This window comes from Pelodiscus sinensis, chromosome 16, assembly GCF_052426305.1.
Source record: "Pelodiscus sinensis isolate ZL-2025 chromosome 16, ASM5242630v1, whole genome shotgun sequence".
NCBI classification, from domain to species: Eukaryota; Metazoa; Chordata; order Testudines; family Trionychidae; genus Pelodiscus; species Pelodiscus sinensis.
Genome location: NC_143067.1, coordinates 42,666,092 through 42,677,712, shown reverse-complemented (window position 1 = coordinate 42,677,712; position 11,621 = coordinate 42,666,092). Strand labels below are relative to the sequence as shown.

Sequence of the window (11,621 nt, the reverse complement as noted above, 5' to 3'; positions counted from 1 at the left end):
GTCCAGCCCCCCGCCCTCAAGGCAGGACCAAGCTCCGTCTACACCATTCCTGACAGATGTCTATCCAACCTGTTCTTAAATATCTCCAGAGAGATATTTGTCGTCCGGAAATTCAAGGGCCAGTGTAGACAGCTCGCAGCTTATTCCGGAAAAGCGGCTGATTTTCCGGAATAAGTGGCCCAGTGTAGACACAGCCACTCTGTTTAGCCCAGGACATCTGTGTTCAATTCCCTATAGTGTCTAACTGACAGAAGGAATTTGACGTTGGGTCTGAAAGCATCCTGGCAATTGGGCTCTGGGATGTTCTGAGATGTATCTACATTGCAACCCGTTATTTTGAAATAATGATGAGCTGGAGGACTTCTTACTCTGACTCCTGTAGCCCTCATTTTGTGAGGAGTAAGGGAAGTCGAAGGAAAAATGTTCTTCCTTCGACTTCATGCTGCGTAGACAGAGCCAAAAGCTGAATTAAGCTATTTTAACGTAAGCTATGCAATTGACATAGCTCAAGTTGCATAGTTTAATTCGACTTTAGCCTTGCTGTGTAGACATGCCCTGAAATAATAAATGCTTTTGAACGCAGGGTAGTTTGATCACTCTTTTGGATCTTTGGTAAAAGCCACAAGTGTGTGGCGAGCCTTACTAGAGAATGATCTATCATTGATTATGAATCCACATTTATCTCCCAGCAGATCCACTCCTCCAGTAGCAGCTGTATTTCTCCAGCACTGTCATTTTCTGGGATCTAAAATTATTTATTTTGGTATTCTTGGGGGCCTTTGGTCTAGGGAGACAGACTAATTTGCTGCTTCTCCTATCATTGATATTAAGTCTGGTCCTAGGGTTCCTTGACACTCTATTATTATTTTTAATTAATTTAATTAATTAAAATGGTTAATTACCTGATGCTAATGGTTCTTACTACTGTGAATGATTCTGGGGCTTTGTAGCCAAGCATGCAAGTGATACATTAGGGCTGTGTCTACACTGGCATGAATTTCCGGAACTGCTTAAAACGGATTACTATTCCGTTTTCAGTTTTTCTGGAAAAGGAGCGTCTACATTGGCAGGCTGCTTTTCCGGAAAAGCCCTTTTTCCAGAAAAGCGTCTATGGCCAATGTAGACGTGCTTTTCCGGAAAAGAGCCCCGATCGCCATTTTCGCGATCGGGGCTTTTTTCCGGAAAAGACTACTGGGCTGTCTACATTGGCCCTTTTCCGGAACAGTGTTCTGGAATAAGGACTTATGCCCGAGCGGGAGCAGAATAGTTTTTCCGGAATAGCGGCTGATTTTGTACAATAGAGCGTCGTTGCTTTTCCGGAAATTCAAGGGCCAGTGTAGACAGCTCGCAGTTTATTCCGGAAAAGCGGCTGATTTTCCGGAATAAGTGGCCCAGTGTAGACACAGCCTTGGGCTCTGGAAACACCGTACATTCAGAGAGCAGCAGCTGTTTGATAAGTAACACTCTTTTCGTCATCTTTAATAGTTTACAGGTACTTAGAAGTGACACATCTTGATTTTCAGCAGCTGCAGCAGTCATCCACCATTGGGGAGAGGAACAAACAGCAGGAATATCCCCGCAGAGAAGGATAAATTAGATTCTCCCATTTCTTCAGTCTGGGGTTGGTTGTATTTAATTTAATTTTCACACAGATAATAAACAATGTCTTGATTCTAGTTATAGAAATGTAGCCGTGTTAGTCTGGTGTAGCTGAAGCAAAATATAGGACTATGTAGCACTTTAAAGACTAACAAGATGGTTTATTAGATGATGAGCTTTCGTGGGCCAGACCCACTTCCTCAGATCAAATAGTCATTGATTCTAGTTGACAGTGATATCATGGCCTCTTTCCTGTGCCCTTCTGTTTGGATAGGTGTCTTAGAACTAAATGCCTTTCCTATGATGCCATCAGTACTTATGGCCTGATCTGTGGGCCTGAAGTGCCAAATGGTACTAATTAGCCATGTGCCTGAGTAGGAAAGCAGAACCACCTTGCAAAGAGGGAGTCTGGAGACAAAGGGTGCATCTACACTGCATCCTTAGCTCGAAATAAGCTACGCAATTTGAGCTATGCAAATTGCATAGCTAATTTCGAGTGTATTTCAAAATAGCTTATTTTGTAATGTGGTGCTGTCTACACATTGCCAAATTTCAAAATAAACTGCTATTCTGAAATGTCCCTTAATCCTTGTGGAATGAGGTTTACAGGGACATCAGAATAAACCACCCGATATTTCAAAATCTGTTTTGAAATAACAGGCTGCTTCAATAGATGTGGAATTGCTATTTCGGGATACTTCTGGTATCCCAAAATAGCTTGGCAGTATAGATGTACCCAAAGGCTTTGTCTACACTGGCAATTGAGCGACAAAGCTTTTGTCATTCACATGCTTAACTCCTTGCTGCCCCCAACAACAAAAGCTTTGCCACTGGCAAGTACTACTGTAAATAGTGCTTTGTAGGCAGGAATGCTCTTCTGATGACAAAGCAGATACCACTGGTAAGAGGTGGAATTTTTTTTAATGGCAAAAGCGCTGACAAAAAGTGTTTACTCTGCCTGACTTTTAGGGACAAGGCTATGTTGACACCGCTGTGTCGCTAAGTGCTGTTTAGTGTAAACATACCCCAATTGTTCTTCAAGATGCACTGTCATTCCCTGAGCAGGATGGCGTACCATGCCTTCTCCATGAGCCAGTGCAAAGGAGAAGCAGGGTCTTCCTTTGGGATGCTCAGAGCAGCATTTCCTCCTGGGAGAATTCTGTGCCAATAAAAATTCTGCACACACTTTTTTAAAAATTCTGTAAAACTCTGCCTATATTATTATTTCTAAATAATACTATATATACACACCATTTTTCAATTATTTTGGTAATGTATTTCAAAATATCTGTCAGCAAATATTCTGTAAAAATACAGATACATAAAACATTTCCTTCAAGAGTAGAGAATTAAAGAAACCCCATATAACAATCCACTCCTTGTTTCTCTGCAACCTTCCTCCAACAGAGATTCAAATGTCCCTCCCCCCAGCTGAATGGCAGAGTGCCCACAGCTATGTTTTTTGTTTCTGTCAGTGGTGCACATTCACACATGGTTTGGTGCACATAAAATTATTCCACACATTGATGGAAAAGATGAGAGGAAACATTGCCCCTTAGCCCAGACACCTACATTTCTTTCCCCAGAGCCCAACCATAGATGCCCACAACCCACACATCCACACTCCCTAACCCTCCCCCCTCCTCCAGAGGCTAGGGATACAAAGGGAAAAACAATCTCATGCTCGGTCCCAGGTTTGTGTGACATTTCATGCACACAGCTTACTTCCTTGGGAGTGTGCTAAGAACTACAGCTGCTGGGAATCCTCCAGCTCCCTCCCTTCCCCCGGCAGTGTCTTCTAGTTGCAAGTTGGGTTCTTTCAGGTCCAGCGGCCCCTAGTAGTGGCCAGCAGCTCTGCAGCCCAGTTCTCTGCAGGGGGAAAAGGAAATTCTGCATTCACAATGTTAATTTCTGTGAAAATTCTGCATGTGCAGTGGCACAGAATTCCCCCAGGAGTAATCTCTGGTGTCTTTTCAGTGCGTTGTCTGTATAAGGACTCACAGCACTTTGGGCTAGCAGTCTTCAAGGTGGTTCCTCTTGACTTGAGACTGCTCCCCCCACCAACCTTAACAGTCTTAATGCCAGTTTTTGTATGGAAACGTCTCCTCTCTCCAAACTGGAATTCCCTTCCGTCCACATGCATATGCTAAGTCACACATACACACACATGCCTAAACTGCCTTACATTTCCTCTCCAGAATTAAAGGAAGGAGGCCCTCCCCAAACAACATGAGCATTGGGAGCAGGCCTGTGATCTGGAGCACATGCTGCCCTGTTGTTATTGTGCAACTGCAGGAGCAGCTAGGGACAAGGTGCTGGACTGACTATTGGGGTATGTCTAAACTACATGGCTCCGTCGACGGAGCCATGTAGATTTGTTTGTTTGGCAAAGGGAAATGAAGCCGCGATTTAAATAATCGCGGCTTTATTTAAATTTACATGGCTGCCGCGCTGAGCCGACAAACAGCGGCTCAGCGCGCTAGTCTAGACGCTCCACTGTCGATATGAAAGCCCTTTATCGACCTCCCCGGTAAACCTCAACCTACGAGGCATAACCGGGAGGTCGATAAAGGGCTTTCAGGTCGGCACGGGAGCGTCCAGACTAGCACGCTGAGCTGACAAACAGCTGATCAGCTGTTTGTCAGCTCAGCGCGGCAGCCATGTAAATTTAAATGAAGCCGCGATTATTTAAATCGCGGCTTCATTTCCCTTTGCCTACAACCCTCATCTACATGGCTCCATCGATTGAGCCATGTAGTTTAGACACAGCCTTTGTGTCCTGAGGGGCTGGAAGCTGAGAGAAGTTGGAGGCAGTTGGTGTGAGCAGGTCAGCAAATACTGAGACCCACATAATGCCTCCTCAGGCCTCTTCCTCTGGTGATGTCTCCAATGCCCAAGTTGTATGATGCTTTCAGATCTCTCTGCTGGTGCATCTTCCCACTTTCCCCTCCCAACCTGTGTGCACGAGGACACTGTTAATCAGTGAGTGTGAATTATGCTGGTGGAGGCTGGAGCATGCAGCCTGATCCCGACTGCAGAGTAGAGAGAATGAGTGAGCCACAGCAGATGTCTGTACACTGTAGTTTAGAGCCAGTCTCCCAGCTTTGGTTAGACAGACTTGTGCAAGAAGAGTTCAAGCTAGCATACTCAAAATAGCAATAAGGATATTTCAGCTCGGGGTGGAGCATGAGATCTCAAGCTCATTCAGCACCCCAGCTGAATGCTCACACTTCTGCCTGAGCCACAACTTCCACATTGCTTTTTTTAGCCCTGTTGTGTGAGTTTTTCTACCGAGGCTGGGGGGCTCACATACCACTGCAATGTAAAGTGATACAGAGGGGCCTGGGCCCTGAAGGACTAACCCTCAAGCTGTGGTTGTCTCCTTTCTCCCTGTCTTCTCTGCTCAGGAATAGGGTGCTTCCCCAGAGAGGAGCTTCAGCAGCAGCAGTAAGATCTGTGTATTTTCTCAGCTCCAATGACTCTATCTTCAGATAAAGGACTTTGTTTATCTTATAAATATTTAAATAAAAAGATATGTGTAGGGTAACTGCTGGACTCAGTCTTCTCCCCTTTAAAGGTCTGTGTGTTGTCATAGGAAGGCAAAAACATGGCTAGACTCCCATCTGCACAGGAAATGACAGTGCTGACCAGAGAAGATCACCATGAAGCAGAAGATTTTGAGATGACCCTAGCAGAGCTTCATGCCCTGATGGAGCTACGATCTGTGGATGCTCTGAAAAAAATAAAAGAAAGTTATGGAGATGTCTTTGGACTCTGCACACGGCTCAAAACATCACCCCAAAAAGGGATAAGGGGGGACCCATTAGATGTAGCCAGAAGGCAAGAAGTTTTTGGGAAGAATTTTATACCCCCTAAAAAACCTAAACCATTCCTTCAGCTGATATGGGAGGCATTACAAGATATAACATTAATTATATTGGAAATTGCAGCCATTGTATCACTAGGACTTTCTTTTTATAGACCTTCACAAGGACAAAATACAGTGTGTGTAGACAGCCATGCTGCTACTGAAGAGGGTGAAAGTCAGATGGCTTGGATTGAAGGAACTGCAATTCTTTTCTCAGTAGCTTGTGTAGTATTAGTAACAGCTTTCAATGACTGGAGTAAGGAGAAACAATTTAGGGGGTTACAGCAACATATTGAAAAAGAACAGAAGTTTGCTGTCATCAGAGATGGTCAAGTCATACAGATACCCATTGCTGACATAGTAGTGGGGGATATTGTGTATGTCAAATATGGGGACCTTTTACCAGCTGATGGTGTGCTTCTCCACGGGAATGACCTCAAAATGGATGAGAGTTCACTCACAGGAGAATCTGATCATGTTAAGAAGACTTTGAGTGGAGATCCTATACTACTTTCTGGTACTCATGTAATGGAAGGCTCTGGAAGAGTGGTAATTACTGCAGTGGGTATAAACTCACAGACAGGAATTATCCTCACTTTACTTGGGGTGGGAGGAGAATTAGAGAAGGAGAATGTGAAAAAGAAAAAGAAAAAACAAGATGGCACTGTTGAGAACAGCAACAAAGCAAAAGCTCAGGATTATGCAGCCAGAGAAATGCTGTTTGGAACTAGTGAAGAAAGCACTAATGGAGAAGAGATGGCCAACAGGCAATCACATTTACCAAAAAAAGAAAAATCAGTTCTACAAGGGAAACTTACCAGATTAGCAGTTCAGATTGGCAAAGCAGGGTTGGCAATGTCAACAATCACAGTGGTTGTCCTTGTAGTTTATTTTTTAATTAAAACATTATTAATTCAGAAGCATACTTGGACTGCTCAGTGTACCCCAATTTATATAAAATATTTTGTGAAGTTCTTCATTATTGGAGTTACGGTATTGGTGGTGGCCGTGCCAGAGGGTCTCCCACTTGCTGTCACTATCTCACTCGCCTACTCTGTAAAAGAAATGATGAAAGATAATAACCTAGTACGGCATTTGGATGCTTGTGAAACAATGGGCAATGCAACAACCATTTGCTCAGATAAAACAGGAACATTAACCATGAACAGAATGACTGTCGTCCAGGCTTTCATCGGAGAAAGGCATCATAAAATTATTCCTGCACCTGAATCAATTCCTCAGACTACTCTGAACTATCTTTTAACAGGTATTTCTGTGAATTGTGCGTACACTTCCAAAATATTGGCTCCTGAAAAAGAAAATGGCTTACCACGTCAGGTTGGCAATAAAACTGAATGTGCCTTGCTGGGATTTCTCCTGAATTTAAAACAGGATTATCAGGCTGTACGAAATCAAATACCAGAAGAAAAGTTGTATAAAGTATATACCTTCAACTCTGATAGAAAGTCCATGAGTACAGTATTAAAAAAAGTTGATGGTAGTTACCAGATGTTCACCAAGGGTGCTTCTGAGATAGTGCTTAAAAAATGCAACAAAATCTTGAATGCTGTCGGTGAACCTAAACCATTCAACTCAAAGGACAATACTAATATTTTAAAAACTGTGGTTGATCCTATGGCTTCTGATGGACTCAGAACCATATGTCTAGCAGTCAAAGATTTCCCAGCTGGGCAGCCTGAACCAGAATGGGATAATGAAAACAATATTATAATGGAACTCACATGTATTGCAGTTGTTGGCATTGAAGATCCATTGAGGCCTGAGGTTCCAGATGCAATAACAAAATGCCAGAATGCTGGCATCACAGTGCGTATGGTTACTGGTGACAACATTAATACTGCACGCGCAATTGCTTTGAAATGTGGTATTCTGCATCCTGGGGAGACCTTCCTTTGCTTAGAGGGAAAAGAGTTCAACAGACTTATACGTAACGAAAAAGGAGAGATTAAGCAAGAGCTGCTAGACAAGATTTGGCCAAAACTTCGGGTGCTTGCAAGATCCTCCCCCTCTGATAAACACACATTGGTGAAAGGTATAATTAACAGTACCCTTTCAGAACAGAGACAAGTTGTAGCAGTAACTGGTGATGGTACTAATGATGCACCAGCATTGAAGGAAGCAGATGTCGGTTTTGCTATGGGCATTGCTGGAACAGATGTGGCTAAAGAAGCATCAGATATTATTCTCACAGATGACAACTTCACAAGCACCGTTAAAGCAGTTATGTGGGGCAGAAATGTATATGACAGTATCTCCAAATTCCTGCAGTTCCAGCTTACAGTCAATGTAGTAGCAGTAATTGTTGCATTCACAGGAGCATGTATTACACAAGATTCACCACTAAAAACTGTGCAGATGCTGTGGGTGAATCTCATCATGGACACATTTGCATCTCTTGCTTTAGCTACAGAAAAACCAACTGAGTCTCTCTTGCTACGGAAGCCTTATGGAAGAAATAAAGCCCTAATCTCCCGCACAATGATGAAAAACATTTTAGGTCAGGCATTCTATCAGCTTATAGTCATTTTTACACTTGTTTTTACTGGTGAAAAACTTTTTGATATTGACAGTGGAAGAAATGCTCCTCTGCATTCCCCTCCCTCCACGCATTACACAATTGTATTCAATAGTTTTGTGTTAATGCAGATCTGTAATGAAATCAATGCCCGAAAGGTTCATGGTGAAAGGAATGTCTTTGAAGGAATATTCAGTAATACAATCTTTTGTGCTATCACTGCTGGTACATTAATTGTACAAATACTTATAGTAGAAGTTGGTGGGAAGCTCTTTAGTTGTACTGAGCTTACAGTAGAACAGTGGCTATGGTCACTTTTCCTAGGCATAGGAACGTTGCTGTGGGGACAGCTGATAACAACAATTCCAAATAGCTATTTGACGTTCTTGACAGAATTTGGTCATGGACCGCCAAAGGAAGAAATCCTTGAGGAAGAACGAGCTGAAGATGCAGGAGAGATTGACCATGCTGAAAGAGAATTGCTTCGTGGTCAGATCTTATGGTTTAGGGGAATGTACAGAATTCAAGCTCAGAGCCGAGTGGTGAAAGCCTTTCGTACTTCCTTTTACGAAGAGTTAGAAAAACCAGAAACACAAAGCTCAGTTCGCAGCTTAAGAGAATCTAAGCAATGAATTTTAAATCTTACTTTCTCATTATTGAAATACCACTCAAAAATAATATTGGGCTAAATTTACTGCATTAAGAAACGAATAGAATTCTTTCACACAGAGTGTTAAAACGACAATCATTTTGTCTTAAACTGCAAAAGAAGGCACACTGGTGTGAATGAAGATTTCTTGATTAAAGAGTTTTCTGAAAGATTTGAGGATTTCTTTTTTGGAGAATGGGGAAATTAATTCATATAGACAAACAAAACAGTAAGTCAGCATAAAAAGGCTGATCTAAACTTTATTAAAAAACGGGTCATATGAATAGTGCTTATGATTAGCTTGAGTCTTTAATTTGGCTTTTTTGAGGGAAAGAGGTGAGGATGCCTTCAATCTATTAACTCTAATTTCTCATGTCAGCTGCAAAAATGACTAGTTTATTTGATAAAAGACAAAGATTTTTTACAAAGTTCCAAGATTCTTTTAATTTTAATCCTGTTTATGGAAGGCAAACTTCTTTCTATGCAAGTCAAAGAAAACCGTTATTTAGGTAATGCTGTATCTTCTGGAGAAGAGGGTTCTGTTGAAACAAAACTCAATTCTGTTTTCAGTGTACATGACACATTCAGGAGATAAATTGCTAGAGCTAATGCTTCAGTATGGGCAATTGTGCTTTGTGAACTCAAGAGCAGTGGTGAGTGGGGCTGGACACTTTACAAGAACCTAAGGGAGTTTGCTACACAACACTTATTGAAATGGAGTGGGAGATGCTTGCCTGGCTCCTTTACCTTGATCTAATGAATAATCTAGAATCTCTGTTCTAATTAATGTTTGTAGTACTGAAAGGAAGCCAGTCACATCTTTGTAAAAGAGCCAGCAGCTTTAGAAATCTGAGCTGACTAACCTAGGCAAGAGGGGCATTGGCCATATTTGTAAATTTGATGGAATATTTCCTTCAGGAAAGAAGCCTTTCTTTAGATCATCAGCTCTACCCAATGCCCTTGTAAGTTATATTGCAACTTGACGTCTGAAGGATGGGACTCAGGAATGGCCTTTCTATATTAATGTATTGTTTTCTAAAGTGTTTAGTCACAATCCATATTCCATAGAATATTCAGTATCAAAACACTTTAGGGAACATTGTTTATTGTGAAAAACTAAAGCCCAGCCTAAGCAAGCCCAGTGACTCTGGGCTCTATGCAGTTTGACAGCTTGGTTACCCCCTTAGCAAGCTTGGGTCAAGTCCAGCTCAAGGTTCATGGGACGCTGACCTTTTCTAGGCCAGCGGTGTTCCCTGTTGATGGGACATCATTGGTAGAAGGAAAGGTGCTCTGGGGCACCATGCAAGATAGAAAGCAGCAACTCCAGACTTCCACAGGACGTGAAACACAAGGTGCCACATGCCCCTCTTGCTCTTTTCCTTGAGGCATTCAGCACAAAACATAGTACTAACACTTGAACTTTGAAATGCCTTCACTGCACAGCATGAATAGATCTGAGTACACTGTTGTTCAGTCCTGAAAACTGTATAAAATAACTTTTTGTTCAGAATTCAGTAGAATATTGCTTGAAATGTTTTTAATCTAACATAAAATATGCTAAATCAAAATTGATCAGTACATTTGTCATTTTTGTCTTAACATATTAACTCATTGCTGTCCTGGGGCCTCATCCAGTTCTCCTTTAACTCAATGGAATATTTACCAGGGACTCCAGTTGCCTAGGATCAGGCCCTTGACTAATTGTGAATGGGACCGTGTTCTTCTTAAATCTAAGTATTTAAAAAACCTCCCTCCAACAGAAGGTTTGTGTGTACCAGGAGGAGTGTTGCAATAGGTGCAGTTGGTATGTTTTCATTTTGTTTGCCATAGTTGTTTATTATGAATATTTCTTCTTATTAAATAAAAATAATTTTGTAAAAAGTTCTCTTCTCCCATCTTACTTGATCAAGATAGAGGCCAGACTCTGGGAGATTATTCGCTGGAAAGTACCTGAAGGAGTAGGTTGGCTCCTTTGGCTGCACATAGCAGAAAGTTAGGGGAACATCTCCAAAAAGTCCTGTGCACTTTCAGAGGATGAATGGCAGGGGCAAGGGCAAGGCCAGGGCAAAGGCAATGGCTGCTCATATCTCATTTTCAAAAGCCCCAAAAGGCACCCACCTCTCTCTGCAGGTTCAGGTTCTCTAGGGGCTTGTTTATGCTTACAGCATCCTCCTGTTATAGCATTTCAGGAAAATCTACACTTAAAACACTTAAAGCATCCTCACAGCTGCACTTCTGTAGCACTTTAATGAAGACACTCTATGGGATGGGAGAGAACTTTTCCATCAGTGTAGTTAACCCATCTCCCAGAGACACAGAGGATTAGCTCAATATAATTACATCACTCAGGGGTATGGATTTTTCACCACCTCTGAGCTACATCGTTATACTGATACAGGTCCATAGTTTAGACCAGATCTGAAGATATTGCCTATGCTGACAGGAGAGCTTCTCACGTCAGGTGAGAAGTACGTCATCTCCCTGAGAGGCAGTAGCTAAGTTAATGAGAGAAGCTCTCCTGTCAACATAGCACTGTCTACACTGGGGGTTAGCATGTTCCAAGAACCTGAGCGATGTAGTTTTACCAATATAAGTTTGTAATGTAGACCAAGGCACCCATTGTCTCTCAGAGCTGAAGCTCACTGCCTGCGACGATAGTGTGTGTTAGAGACAGCAAGATTGAGTGACCAATCTAAGGGTATGTCTACACTACCACCCTAGTTCGAACTAGGGTGGTAATGTAGTCAACCGGAGTTGCAAATGAAGCCCGGGATTTGAATTTCCTGGGCTTCATTTGCATGTTACCGGCGCCGCCATTTTTAAATGTCCGCTAGTTCGGACTCCGTGCCCCGCGGCTACACACGGCACGAACTAGGTAGTTCGGACTAGGCTTTCTATTCCGAACTACCGTTACTCCTCATGGAACGAAGCCTAGTCCGAACTACCTAGTTCGTGCCGCGTGTAGCCGC

The 11,621-nt window shown here is 42.4% G+C and overlaps 1 pseudogene across 1 annotated transcript; it reads left to right on the top strand.

Annotated features, from left to right (window-relative positions):
- Positions 1-1,492: 1,492 nt before the first annotated feature.
- On the top strand, positions 1,493-10,444 carry LOC102450406 (plasma membrane calcium-transporting ATPase 1 pseudogene; annotated as a pseudogene). Its single transcript, XR_016347000.1, has 2 exons — positions 1,493-1,621; positions 5,195-10,444. The product of XR_016347000.1 is annotated as a plasma membrane calcium-transporting ATPase 1 pseudogene (transcript).
- The last annotated feature ends 1,177 nt before the right edge of the window (positions 10,445-11,621 follow it).